Here is a 15,252-nt window from a genome sequence, read left to right as displayed (position 1 = left end):
GCTCCATTTAAATCAATGGCAAAACTCCCACTGACTTTACTAGAGCCAGGATTTCCCGGAAGAGCTCATTCCTTCCCTCACTAAACTCAATAGGAGTTTTGTCATTGATGTCAATGGGAAGCAGAGATGAGGACCCACTGAGGGTTGTCAAAATTTGTGAACAAATGCACAAAAGTGATTTAGAAAAACAGAGCCCAAGGCTGCTGCTTTACAAAATGCACCTTGCTCATTTAGTTTATGAAGAGTACTTGAATTTTAGTTGTTTATTGCAGTACTTCATAGCATTCAGAGTAAACGTACGACGTGTTTCATAAAATTAATGAAATGTTAGTACCTGACCAACTAACAGCACTGTCATCTCTGCTAAGAAATCTTTGTTAAGAAGTGAGGTAAGAATATTGGGTATTTTGAGAGAGTTAAAGGATTTGTGAACATGTGAATTTTAGCAAGATTCAGCTGTATGCTGTCTTGGTGAATTGCACTAGATACATACAGAGCCAGGTACCGGCCCTGCATGCCACTTTGATTCCAGTCCTGATCTTCTAAATGCTTACGACAGAGCATAGCACTCACTGGCAGCAGTCTCCACCGCCATCAATGGGACCACACTTTGTACTGAGCACTGTCTGCAAGATCTGGCTCCAAGCAGGACACAAGACAGTAACAGATGACAAACAAGGGGGTTGGGACCAGAAGCATGAGGGCTACAACAGCAAGAGATAATGAAGATAAAAAGAGATGCTTTAGTTACATACACATCTTATTGATTTATTGATTCCTCTCTAGAGTGTGTGTGATTTTGGACATAGTCGTTTTTAAAATTTATTTATTTATTTAAAAGTTACTAAATTAGTTTGAGGGAACTAAGTGCACGAAGGAGGTAGGAATGGAGATCAGTGTTGGAAGACAAACTGAAAGTAGTGAGTCTTTCCAGGAATGATCTGGAGAAGGAGGGGAGAGGTTCAGGGGTATGTAGGGCTTCTGTTTTGGGGGGTTTATTAATTTCGGGGTTATTTTCAGCAATTTTTTAGTTTTATATAGCTGTCTAAAAATCAGAGTGTTTTGGGGCTTTGTCTTTGTATATACTGTAATGAGCAATGCATATTACACTATATCATTATATATTATAGACATTACTCATTCCAGTAGAATATATTGTAATGCATAATCTTTTTGCAAAGTTTCGTACAGCACTGAGTTAAAACACACTAAGGAATCTTTAGTGCAGGGTCTACACCAGGGGTTCTCAAACTGGCAGTCGGGACCCCTCAGAGGGTTGCAATGTCATTACAGGGGGTCGCAAGCTGTCAACCTCCACCCCAAACCCCGCTTTGCCTCCAGCATTTATAATGGCGTTAAATATATTTAAAAGGGTGTTTATTAGGGGGAGTCGCACTCAGAGGCTTGCTAAGAAAAAAAATTTGTGACCCACTGGTCTACACAGACGAATTAATGAGCAACATGTCAGTGTGCTTTAGAAATCACACCCCTGTACTCAGCATTACTGCTCTGTGTAGACAAGCCCTTGGATACAAGTGACCATGTCTGGTGGTGGTGGTGGTCTTTTTTTTTTTTTTTTAAATTGTGGTGTTTCATCAGTTAAAATCCAAAACCAGAAGTCCTATATGGATGCTACAGAGGAGCAGGGAGGCTATTCCTGGTTTTGGCGGCAAAATGGGACGAGCCGAAGTACCACCCGTAGGAGAGGAAACAAAGGGAGTAACAGATTATGCCCCAGACTTATAAGGAGCAGTGCAGGCCCAAAGTCACAGGCTGACTTCTCTGCCACCAGCACTAACTGGAATTAAAGCAGAGTTTGCAGCTTTTGGTTTTCCCATTTCTCACAAATATAATGTGTGTGCAGCCAGTCTTACTGCATCAACACTATGAAATGACCCTTTGCTGACAATGCTTGTTATCAACGAGTGCTCCTGGATCCCCTCAACTGGGTTTGAAAACTGTTTTGACCCATCTACACCAGCAGTTAAATTGTTTCCAACACCAAATGAGGGAGGGTCAGGTGGACTGGCTGCTGCTGATCTTTGACACGAATGAGCCATTTTCCTAGTACCAGACGGACAGGTGAGCCTTATGCATGGACTGAACTGGATGTAGGGCATCAGTGGGGAAGAGGCTCCTGTATGCTGCAGTCCTTGAAGCTGGTGCCATGAAGATTGGCCTTGCATTCCTGGGGTCACTGATGAGGAATCTTTATTGGAAGACTGTTTGATTGCACTGCTAATTAGGTCACTTCTTTACGGGACAATCCCCTGTGATTCAGCGGGGGCGGGGGAGGAAAGAAACTGGAACAAGAGTAATTAGTATCATCATAACTTTCAGCTAAAGAGCTGACCCCCACGGTACCAGATCAATGCCCAGGACTGTGTGGCACAGCAGTATACATGTTGGCGCAGAAGAAAAGCCATGAGCTCTGTGGATCCAGGTCAGAAAAACAACTTTCTAATCCTCTAGCCATTAAATATTTGATGCAAATGGTCAAGGGGGTAAGGGCAGAGGAGGTTACTCACCCTGTGCAGTAACTGACGTTCTTCGAGATGAGTGTCCCTGTGGGTGCTCCACTCCAGGTGCTGGTGCATCCCTGCGTCTTTGATCGGAGATTTCTGTAGCAGTACTCGTACCAGCCACGCATGCGCAGAGCCTGCCCCCCGGCTCTGAGTATACCTAAATACTGCGCATGCGCGGCCGGTCTCCTCTGTTCCTTCTCTACCGTCCCCGGCCTGAGACGGAGCTCAGCAGACTCGTTAAGAACTTCTTTCCTCCTCTACAATAACTGTGCTGTAGAATAGGTGACACTAGGCGATCACTTGACTGCGTAAATTGCAGCGCTGAGGCAGCTGCATGAGGTGAAGGCTGAGGAGGATGAAACTGCTGCAAGGGAACACGCGTCTGCACCGGTGTTCTGAGCCTGGGCTCACTGCCACACAGCGCAGCTGATGTCGGTGCTGGAGCCGGTGCCGCGTTATCAATATCAGCCTGCAGGGGCTCAGGCAGGTCTTGGTATGTCGGCACCGTGTCCGTCGCGGTGCCAAACAGTGCCAGGAGAGAGGCAGGCAACTGAAAGCCTGAAGCCTCTGCACCGGAGCTTCGTGCTGCTGCAGCAGCCGCAGGCGAGTTTCGCGCGGTGCCAGAAGAGCCCGGCTTGTCAAAAGTGCTCAAGCGGGGGAGCACAGGGAGAGAAACTGTAGATCTGCCCGGAGAAATCTTGTGTCGGAGAGTTTCCTTTGACGTTGACAAAATGTGCCCTCTTTTTGAAGTTTTCTTGTGCCTCTTTGAGGCGGGGGGGCTGTGGCGGGCAGCGGAGCCAGAATCTGCGCCAGGGTCTGAGGCTGACCCTAACGATTTTTGAAGGAGGATCAGTTTCAATTTAAGCTCCCTGTCTTTCCTTGCTCTGGAGCTAAGTTTACTGCAGTGGACACATCGTTGGGGAATGTGGGTCTCCCCCAAACATTTTATACATTGTGAGTGTCCATCTGAGAGAGGAATAGGCTCTTTGCAGGTAGAGCAGCGCTTAAAGCCTGTGGAGCCAGGCATGTCGGAAGCAGTCCGCTTGTTTACAGGTAGGCTGGCTTGTGGCTGGAGTCTGTCATGGTATGGTATTCCTATCTTACTTCTGTGCTGCTGCCTTCAGAGCTGGGCCCTTTGCCAGCAGCTTCCACTCTCTGGCCACCCAGCTCCGAAGGCATCAGCCACCCTTACACTTCTGTGCTGCTGCTGGCAGGGTGCTGCCTTCAGAGCTGGGCCCGCTTTCCAGTCACCCAGCTCTGAAGGCAGCACAGAAATAAGGGTGGCAATACCACAACCCCTCCTACAATAACCTTGCAATCCCCCCACAACCTCCTTTTGGGTCAGGACCCCCAGTTTGAGCAATGCTAGTCTCCCCCATGAAATCTGTATAGTATAGGATAAAAGTAGAGTACGACCAGATTTCACGGTCCAAGATGTGTTTTTCACGGCCGTGAATTTGGTAGGGCCCTACCTATGGGCAGTGGAAGAGGAGGAGTATGTGAGGCCATAAAAGATATGAAGAGAGGAATCAGAGGACAGCCTCGTGAAAGCCCAGAATGTATAAAAAGTTGAGAAGCAAGGGTTCTGACCCAGCTTTTAGTGTATATCGTAAGTGTACCATTAACTTTTTAAGTATCCTGAGGATACTTGAGCTGAGGAGTGGCATGGATACTGGAAGACAACGAGACTGCTTATGTTGCTAAAAAGAAAAACTCTCATTTAGTCTAAGTTATGTCTAAGCAACAGGAATTCATCAGAGAATACAAGCACTCAAAATGTAGCACTTTAAGCTAATGGTAGATGTTTCGCATTAAGAGGAGATTTACGGCATTTTCTGTTAAAAAATCCACATTTATTGCACTAATGAAGCAGACACATTCGTTAAGTCCTCCTGTTGCTGCTGGAGGTCAGAGACATTTTGTAGTCTTTAATTATTCTGGCTTTTAAATAAAGTTATCTATTAATAAAAGGTCTCTAGTGAAAAAAAAAAGTCTCAGTGAACAATCGATCCCGTGAGATGTGTTACAAGTTCAGCAATGGACAAAATAAGCTCCAACTTGAGGGAAATATACCCACATTTAAGAGCTTAATTCAGTTAATTTGAAACGTTTGGGTTAAACATAAAGACCCGTCTCACCGTAGCAGCACAGGCTGACGGTAAAGAGAAAGGCATCAATTCCAACACCACCTCGGCTCTGATTTTCATTTATACTAAGGTTCCTTTACACCACTCTGCCAGCATCAAGGTGCGCTAAAGTGGGCGTAAATCGTGTGCCCATTTACACCAAAGAGTGGTATAAAGGAGCTTTACAGTATCATTTTTAAGGACATCCCTTTGTCAGTGATGAAGGCTGCTTTCCTTTAACAGTCAAAGCTCTCTGCTTCGGCAATAGTAGGTACATAGCAAATGGCAAAAAGAAGGGTAATACCCAGCGCTGTAAGTGGTCCAGCTTCGTCTAGACACTGTAGCAGCCTTACTCTGCAAGCTTTGCATTGTGCTTTGAGATCTACAGATGGAAACTGCTAAGTAGTATTAATACGACTGTGTCCCATTGACAGACCCTGCAATACCTAGACATTGTATCTGGGAATCCTCCGTTATATTAACATTTTTTTCTACTTTGGAGTAAATTTAGTGCTCATAAAAGATGCTAAATCTGAAGCCTGCACAGTAGAGACAGAATCTTCCTCATACTGCCCCTACCAATATGCCTCCAGTTCTGGAGCGATCGCCTGTGGTAGGAGGAAGATCACCTGATCTGGAGAGCCCTCACATAGGGGAAAGGGACAGGTCGATCTAAATGGCCTAATCACTCCTGGGTTGCTCTGTAAAGATGCTGACACTCTAAACAGATGGTCACCTTTGTTATGTGGATTCTAGTTCGCTACATACTGTCCTGGGAACCACCAACTTCTCACAGAGAGATTTCCAAGGGACGTGCTGAGTGGCTGTTACATTTTTCTACGGGTCAAGTTCTTCCCTCGTTCACATCCCAGTTGAAGTCTGACATAATTTGGACCTAAAAAAATAAATCGACTCCCTGCTTTAAATCACCAGAAAACAAACTCCAAAAACTTCGGCTAAACGACTTGCATACAACTGATAAAAAGGGAAAAACACGACAGCGGTGAGTATTATAGTGCTATGAGAAAACCCGCTGGATTCCAAAGTAAAATGGGTGAGAGGAATGAACTATGAGGTCGTGTTGACAGAAGCCAGGGTGGTGTGCTGGTTCCATGACATGAGGAATAACTCAGGCTGTCCGGATGGGTGAGACAGGGATCAGGAACAAAAAGGGAAATACTTTCCCAAGAGAATTAAGAGGCAGAAGAGGCTGTGCTCACCTGCAGGCAATTATCATAATCAAGCCCTAATTACATGTGCATTGGCAGAAAGACGGTCAGTGGAAAGATTCGGCATCTTTTGGTGGAGACGCTCCTCCATCTCCAGCTGACTAGAGCTAAGGAAGCTCCTCTTTTCCAAGAGTGGGACAAAGTTGCAAGGCGATACCCTTCTTGGAAAGAAGCTGATACTGCAGCAAATGCAAAGCTCCTTCTGTGTGGCGGGGGGATGGGGTGGGGAGGGGATGTTTCCACAGCATGATGCTATACCTTCCATTAAAATCTCACGTGTGGTTGGCTTGGCTCAACACAGTAATTAGCTTCACATCTAATACAAAACACTGTACTGCAAGGTTCGCTTAGTCCAATAAGCAATTACAAGCCACGTCTCTGAAATGGCAAGCGTGCAGATGAGGGAGTGCGCTTTCTGAAATGGGTTTGCTGCTGGCAGCTGGGAGTTTGGAAATGTTTTTGTGATTAGTGGTGCAGCTAGCGCAGCCTCCGGGCAGGGAGAGGTGCAGCCTCCGGGTGGGGCAAAGCCTCCAGGCAGTGCAGCATGGCCTCGGCAGCAGTCTACAGCAATACCAGGCTGCCCATGCAGCTAGGTAGGCCTGAGCTGGAAAGTTTGATTCCAGATTTGAATCAGAACTTTTCCAGAGCTCAAAGCAGTTTTGAGCCAGACTTTTGGCGTGTTCCACTCCAGACACTGGACCAGCTGTGAAGCTAAATAAAACCAGGCTGTGGGGAAAACTTTAGGAATTTCCATTTGAAGGTCTGGCTCCCTGGTTATCAAATCTCTCTCTCTGCCAACCACCCCTGCTCCTTCCCAACACCCGCCTGCTCCAGTTCCTGGGCTCTCCCAAGCTCCTTGGATTGGCCAGAACAAGAGAGGATCTCCGCTTCTGCACTCCTTACCAGGTTTGCAGCTGGGGTAGACATCTGCCAAAGGAGCTTAGAGCACAGCTGGACAGTACCTGCCCCAACAAGTCCACTGCCCCTTCCCTCCCAGCTCCTCTCCCCACAGCTCCCACTGATCAAACTACTGCCCTCTCTAAGGCTACGTCTGCCCTCCAAGGTAGGGGGATGATTCCCAGCTTGATCTGACATACTCAAGCTAGCTCATCAAATCTGCCACTCACGACTGCCCAGGCTACCGCGGATATAGTACTATTTTTAGTGTGCTAGCTCAGATGAGAGCTAGCACCAGGATGTGCACATAAGCTGGGCATCACACCACTAGCTCCTAGTGTAGACATAGCCTCAATCTCCAATATAGCAGCAGGTGCTTCCCGTTTTCCCATGCAAAGGCAGCATGGTTAACCTCAGCCACAAGGAAATGAGATCCCCGCCCCCTTCTCTGTCTTCACTGAGTCCCAACTCTCCAGGCTCCACCATGTGCACACAGCTGCTCCCTTCCTTATTACACATAGAAAAAAGCCCAACCCCCATCTTCAGAATCTCTCAGACCTACACTAGCGCCTCACTTTGTCCGAGGAGCCGGTTCAGAATATGCATCCTTGTTTTCAAAACACTCCATGGGCTTGCTCCAGGCTACCTTGACCGCGTCTCTTTCTTCTGTACTCTTCTCTAATACTAGCCTCCTCTCTGCCCCCCTCCGCGCTCTTGCTACTGTTGCTTTCCTCCATCTCTCCTCCTGACTGAATCTCCATCCCATCTCTGTCGAAAGCCTCATCCAGTCTCTGGGCTCTCTTCTAGTGCCACTCTTTTTCTTATTATTTCTCTCTGCATTTGTGTTATTGAACCCCGTAAAGTATTTTCAAATGCATTTTTATGCGGTTTCTTGCCCTGTTTAACTGTAGTCACATTTCACTTTCTCTCTCGCATCTCAGCATTGTCAACCCCAAACGTTCAAAAAGAATGAGCTCTCACAAATGAGACTGGCTTCCGGATCATGAGATTTAAAATAAAACCAACGACTGTGTGTGTGTGTGGAGGGGGGGGGGGTTCATTTGTTTTCTGGTGTTTTAGACTTTAGGGCTCATGTTTTCAAGCTTTTCTCCAGACCCACCAGGACTAGACTGTTTATAAAAATGAAAGCAAAGAGTCTCATGTCACCATGCGACTCCAAGAGCCTGGGCTTCAAGAAGAGAACCAACTATTGCAAGACGCAGGATCAAATCACGAGCGCTGGCTACACTGGGATATTGTTAGACTGGTTTGCATTTCTGCCTTGTTTTCAACGTTTTCCCAAACTGTTACTTCCTCTCTTGTCATACCTCTGACCCACATAACCTCTGCCTTGAAGGAACATGGGGGAACCTGGAGTATTCATTTCAAAAGGGAATCTCCCTGACAGGGAGTTATTCAAGTACTGGAAGAAATTCTTTGTTTAGAAAATGTTTTGTTAACATAACCCTGCAGTGAGTTTTTATGCTGCTTTTTCTCTTTTCCACAGCAGCTAGTGCAACGTGAACATTTATGGTTTAATCTGCTCTTTGGGCACCTGATGAACGTGTGTAGGATCCTGGGAGCTGTCACGGTTTCATCATTCCAGAGAGACTGTGGGGGGTTTCTTTAAAGTTCCTTCTGAAGGTTTTCTTCTAAATATTCTGCTGTTTTCCCCTTCGGTACTCACTAGGAAGCAGAATGCAACAGTGACGGATGGGAAGCATCCCAATATATGAGCCAAATCTCAAAAAACCCACCCCTGGAGCGTGCATATCCTATCTGTGGAAACATCATTCCTACTCCTGGTTCACTAGGTCAAAACTATTCCAAGTCAAACAAACAGACATATTTTATGGATCTTCAATCTCTTCAGCTGTACGATCTATGGATGGGGAAATGTAACTGAGATCTCAGTGTGTGGCCTTTCCTGAGAATATCACTAGGATGCTGTTTTTCCAGCTGAGGAATAGTCAAGGTATTACTCTAATACAGCCTCAGAAATCTTCCTCTACAGAGGGAAGGAACAGAAACCACACACAGAATGATAGATAATAATGGACCAAGTATATCCTTGGGTTTACACAGGATTATATACATCTTTACATACACACTGGTTCATTGTACAAATGTACAAACTTAACCATACCTGAAGTAATCTCTCCAGGGAAGAAAGGCAATTCTGCCTTTATGTTATCTCAGTCCCCAGAGTCTCTTTAAACTCAACATAAGTAACTGCTGACTGTAAGAGTCCAAAGTCACTATATGCAAAACAACCAGTTGAATGTAAATTGGTGTCTCCAAGGTGTTAGGCTAATGTCATTATCTTCCATCTTCACACATGCACACAGTACACAACCTGTCTTATAATGCATCTAGGTAAGATGACAACATCTTGTCTTCCAACTTCATCACTGTGCATTATAATTCATTTCTGCATAATATTCAGAGGGCTTCTGAAGGATAGTGTTCTAAAGAGGGAATGGAGGATCGTATTTGTTATATCTACATACAATGAGACGGAGAAATAGAGGGGGGAGGAGAGGAAAGTCCCACTTCTATTTAACATATAATCCATTTAAAATTTGCTTGACTACCCAGGCTAATTCAGTCACTTCCAGCAACTTTAATCCTTAAATGGTTATTGTTAAAAAGAAGTTTGTATTCCCTTAAAAAACAAGAGAAAAGGAAAATGGCTTTGTCATATCTGACTGGTTTGAAAAATATAAAATCCAATTCTGAAGAAGTGCAGATAAGGGGAGAGCAATGGAAGTGCCATCAGCTTAGCAAACACTAAATAATGAACAATGCAGAGACTGCCCGGCATGATAAAACACTCTATTAAGAGGACTGTTTTTAAATGAGTGATAATTGTGGCACATTCTCAGGGAAAGGTTATTGAATTTTTATCTGTAGTAAGGGGCCTTTTGACAGTCCAACCAAAAAGTCACCTACATATAGTTCTTTCTTTAGTGGAGCTCATAAAAGACTTCCTTAACCTCCTCCACCCCCCGGTTCCCTACCACATTTTCTTACATTTACAGTTGGGTGAGCATGCCTGAAAATGTTACCCATTTTCTATATATTCGTATTCATGTAACATCTGCTATTTCATTACCCAAAAAAGCCATGGGCTGTCTATAGGGGAAGGCACTCTAAGGAGGTACATGTGTGTTGGGGGGGCAGTTGAGGGAGGGGGCTAAAAGACACAAGTTATGGAAATAGTCCAATAAATGTACTTCTGGTAATACAACCAAGGGTGAAATCCTGGCCCCACTGAATTCAGTGGGAGTTTTGCCATTGACTCAAATAGGTCCAAAACTTCACCCAAAAGCATCAGCACAGGTCAGGGCCTATGGAAACGAACAAAAAGCCTGGCTTCATCAGGCACACGCACATACACAAATGACGATCCTTTCTTGTAAGAATGGGTGGACACAGAGTGTTGGGACGACAAGCCCCAAGAAACAGCTATGAAGGGACAGCAAAGAATCCTGTGGCACCTTATAGACTAACAGACGTTTTGCAGCATGAGCTTTCGTGGGTGAATACCCACTTCTTCGGATGCAAGTAGTGGAAATTTCCAGGGGCAGGTATATATAAGCAAGCAAGAAGCAAGCTAGAGATAACGAGGTTAGATCAATCAGGGAGGATGAGGCCCTGTTCTAGCAGTTGAGGTGTGAAAACCAAGGGAGGAGAAACTGGTTCTGTAATTGGCAAGCCATTCACAGTCTTTGTTTAATCCTGAGCTGATGGTGTCAAATTTGCAGATGAACTAGAGCTCAGCAGTTTCTCTTTGAAGTCTGGTCCTAAAGTTTTTTTGCTGCAGGATGGCCACCTTAAGACTGGCCTGCCACCCAAGGCCTGTGAAAGTGTGGGATCGTTGTCCAGGATGGGTTGTAGATCCCCTCCAACGCATCATCAGGGTTCTACAACCCATCCTGGACAATGATCCCACACTTTCACAGGCCTTGGTTGGCAGGCCAGTCCTCGCCCACAGACAACCTGCCAACCTGAAGCATATTCTCACCAGCAACTACACACCGCACCATAACGCTTTGAGCTCAGGAACCAATCCATGCAACAAACCTCAATGCCAACTCTGCCCACATATCTACACCAGCAACACCATCACAGGACCTAACCAGATCAGCTACACCATCACCGGTTCATTCACCTGCACGTCCACCAATGTAATATATGCCATCATATGCCAGCAATGCCCCGCTGCTATGTACATCGGCCAAACTGGACAGTCTCTAAGGAAAAGGATAAATGGACACAAATCAGACATTAGGAATGGCAATATAAAAAAACCTGTAGGAGAACACTTCAACCTCCCTGGCCACACAATAGCAGATCTTAAGGTGGCCATCCTGCAGCAAAAAAACTTTAGGACCAGACTTCAAAGAGAAACTGCTGAGCTCCAGTTCATCTGCAAATTTGACACCATCAGCTCAGGATTAAACAAAGACTGTGAATGGCTTGCCAATTACAGAACCAGTTTCTCCTCCCTTGGTTTTCACACCTCAACTGCTAGAACAGGGCCTCATCCTTCCTGAGTGATCTAACCTCGTTATCTCTAGCTTGCTTCTTGCTTGCTTATATATACCTGCCCCTGGAAATTTCCACTACTTGCATCCGACGAAGTGGGTATTCACCCACAAAAGCTCATGCTGCAAAACGTCTGTTAGTCTATAAGGTGCCACAGGATTCTTTGCTGCTTCTACAGAACCAGACTAACACGGCTACCCCTCTGATACTGAGCTATGAAGGGAGACACTGATAATAGTAGGTAAGAAAACAAGTACCAAAATTAAACAGTGATACCATCAAGATTCAGAATCTCATCTTATTATTGTGGCCCTTTGTCCTGTACTCTTCTCCCCTCCCTTGTTGTCTGTTGCTCTCAGTTGTTGAACCAAGTCTGAAAGGAGACTGTACGTTTGTGGGGACAGAGCCCGGCTCTCATTTGTTCTGTAAAGCGTGCGGCCCACACTCGGTGCTGCATAAATAATACCAGTCATTGAGTTTGATAGCTGAAGTTTCCAGACTCTCAGAAACCCACGTTCTCATTTCTGCCTCAAAAGGAGAATCTGGGAAAGTGCTTTTATCGACTCTCAGTGGTTTCTCGTCTCTTTTTCTCGAGTAACCAGTCTGCATTTTAAATGCAATGGGATTTGTGTTGATTCAGGGGGATTAAAACTGTCGCCTGCAGAGAGTCCGAAAACGGAAGGCCAGAAGGGGCCACCAGATCACTAATCTGACCTCCTGTACATCAGAGGTTGCCCCCACCACTCAGCACCCGCACACTAAACCCAACCGCCAAAATTACAGCCCACAGGAGACTAGACTATTACGTGACACAGGCAGGAAATAGGCGGGACTGAGATGCACCAATGCCTGATGCCCCGGCAATGGCAGGGAAATGTTTAAGTGAGATATATCCAGATAATCCTGGTAAGTGACCCGCACCCACATTCTGGAAAGGAAGGTGAACCCTCCCCAAACTCACTGGTAATGTGATTTGGGGGAAAATTCCTTCCCAACCACACATATGGTTAGACCCTGAGCATGCGAGCAAGAGCCAGCCAGCCAAGCATCTGAGAGAGAGAGAATGCTCGCTGCCTCCTCCGAGCTCTGGCCCTCCCTGTGCAATATCCCGTGTCTAGCCATGACCATCTCTGATGCGTCAGATGAAGGAGATTAAAAAAACAAAAACCCAGAATACATGGGGGAGGGCGGAGGGATCCATCCTACTGCTGCAGGTGGCTGGCTGAAACCCTGCAGCTTTGAGGAACATGCGACATAAGCCAGAAATGAGCCCCAGGGCTGCTGAGCCCTGCTCCTGCACAAACCTGTGAATGGAGGATTTTCTATCCTTAAGAGAGGAAGAGGAATGAGCTGGGATTGAACAGCCTATAGCCGCCTAGGTTAGCCAAAAAGGACTTGGAAGGGGCAGCAGACGCTATCTGTATCTGTGTTGCAGACAGGAGCATAAACAGGCTCCTCTGACCTTTCGGGTCCTGTGTAGAGCGACCCACTGCAACAGCAGTATTCTCCACATAGGAAACCTACAAACATTAAGCAAATAATCCTCACAGCAGTGCTAAGGGGGGCTACATGCTGGTGATCCCGCTATACAGAGGAGGAAAATGCTTGCAAGGGTGGGATTTTCAAAAGCACCCGTGTGACCGAGAATATGTCCCATTGATTTTCAACAGGATTTGTGCTCCTAAGTCACTTTGGCCCTTTTGGAAGATCCCTCCCCAAGTGGGAATTTCCTGGTCCAAAGCTGGAGAGTCAGAAGAAAGGCCCAGAGTCCCTAGTTCCCCGTCCCACATCCCACCGCAGCAAAGCTTCCATTTTTTCATCATGCTTTTTACAGGTAACACTCAGGCCAAGAATGTTTGGCCCCAGTCTGGAGGCTAGTCCAGAGAGGATAAGAGCCTACAACTGCTACCGCCTAGTGGAATTACTGCTGTAGCTCAAGTGACAGAGGCTCTTTAATAGAGCACCTATTCCAAAGTACAAAATAAGGCTCAAGATAGAGCTGTCAGAAACAGAAGATGACAATGACTATCATGCTGCCGTATAGCTCAAAGTCAGCCCGCTAAGAGAGGGGGGTAACCAGCATTCTATAAACTTGGCACAGAAACGATGAAGAGGGCTCTATGCACAGATTATTGCAAAGAATCAAGGAGTAGTCAGTCAGTTGCATTCGCACAGAATCTGCCGGTTTCAAATCTGCAAATCTCTCAAAATCTAAGTGACAAATGCTGAAATTGAGACTGACTCTAGAGGCTTGGATCAGTTTTCCTAACGACTGCAGAGCTCAGGACCCCTGCCTTTAGCATCTACTCTGTCTGGCAACCCGCCAGAGCTTGAATGTGGACAGTTTCAGTTATGACGGGAGACACCTTTACTTAGCTTATTTATTGCCCCGTTCTCCTTTGTGCATGGTGGATCGCAGTATTTACGTGCTATGGGGATGAGTGATGTAGAAGTATCTATCTAGAACAGAATAAATTGTGGCGCAGGTAAGTTTTATGGCACTGGCGTTGTGTGACTCACTAAAACAGCCAGATCTGGGTAGTTATACTCCCCCAGGAGTTCAGTATCCAGTTGTTTCAAGCACTTTCAGAGTCAGCCCAGGATTTATTTATTTAGTTGCTTTTGTTTGTTTGTTCTCCTGTGCTGATGGAATGTAGGCAGATGCCTTGTCTCTTTTCTCCTTTGCTCTTTATTCTTTGTATCCTTTCCCAAAAGAATTTCACCACCACACTCTTCATTGCAGCTTGGCAGATTTGTAAATACTTTTGACACATGCCATCACCTCTGCCCCTTCTCTTCACTTTTTATTTCTCCTGTATAGATTGCACTTGGCTATGTTGACATTCCATTTATGAGTCTCATCCCACCAGGTTTCACTTCTGACCATTAGGTCAATAGACTCCATCGGTTAGTAACACTGCTTTCTCTTGTTTCATATACTCTTTGCATTTGGGTACAGATGGTTTAGTGCATTAATATACATTTACTACAAAGCAAGATTTTATTTTTACTGTAAGGAGGACACTGCCAAGTAAAATATTATATTTTGTACTTTTATGTTTATTCACCAGTGTGTGAAGCATCCTCTCTGAAGTGGGAATGTCATGATTGTACCCTTTCATGTTTGGGAAACATTGATTAAAAAAATCAAATCTGCATTTCAACAGGTGCTGAAAGTAACTATAATGTTTTCATTTTAACAACTTCGACTTACAGCATATAGCTCCTTAACAGGCCCAAAGAACGAATACAGCTCTGGGAATAATGGCTAGAAGTCAACTTTTGCTGTAATTTTTTTGTGGGACATGCAATAATATTAGTCCTGTACACCTTTTTCTTTGTAATAGCATGACAGATTTTTTTAACCCAGGTATTTAGCACCTGGAGGACAGATTAAAACAATCTTAAAGTCAATCATAGTCGGGACCTAAGGATTTTGGCACTGACCCTTTAAATGTTCGCTGATCACACCACCTTAGTGATCCCAACAGATCTCAACTAGATAAGCAGAATGAGGCTGTGTCAAATGCTTGGAGGGCCTAAGCTGAGTCTTTTAGATGAGATGTGAAGTTAGGTCCTGACTGTTTGGGATGGTTATAGCTCCCCTGGCACGTTCCCTAAAACTAAAGTTGAGATTTTTCAATGACAGTTAAGTATTTGGCTACCCAAAGCCATTAAAATGAATGAGAACTGGTTATCCATCTCCCTTCAGTGTTTTAAAAATCTCAACCTAGACAACAACACCACTGCTACTTGCACTGGTGTGACTGAACTGCAAAAGTGCAATGTGTCCACACCAGGCAACCTGTTTCAGGTTTCATTTCTGGTTACATTCCACTTGTGTAATTCCATTGTCTACTTATAATTTCCTTTTCTTCCTTTCCTGAACTCTGGTGCAGTGTTACAGTTAAACAGCGGCTTCGC

The 15,252-nt window shown here is 45.3% G+C and overlaps 1 protein-coding gene across 3 annotated transcripts in view; it reads right to left on the bottom strand.

Moving 5' to 3' along the window:
* EXOC4 (exocyst complex component 4) overlaps positions 1 to 15,252 on the bottom strand; it is a 584,936-nt gene that overhangs the window by 66,777 nt on the left and 502,907 nt on the right. The gene's annotated exons all lie outside the window — the stretch shown is intronic.

The sequence above is a fragment of the Mauremys reevesii genome, linkage group 1 (genome assembly GCF_016161935.1).
Source record: "Mauremys reevesii isolate NIE-2019 linkage group 1, ASM1616193v1, whole genome shotgun sequence".
NCBI classification, from domain to species: Eukaryota; Metazoa; Chordata; order Testudines; family Geoemydidae; genus Mauremys; species Mauremys reevesii.
The sequence above is the reverse complement of the archived record's forward strand: the minus strand, read 5'-3'. Positions and strand labels throughout refer to the sequence as shown.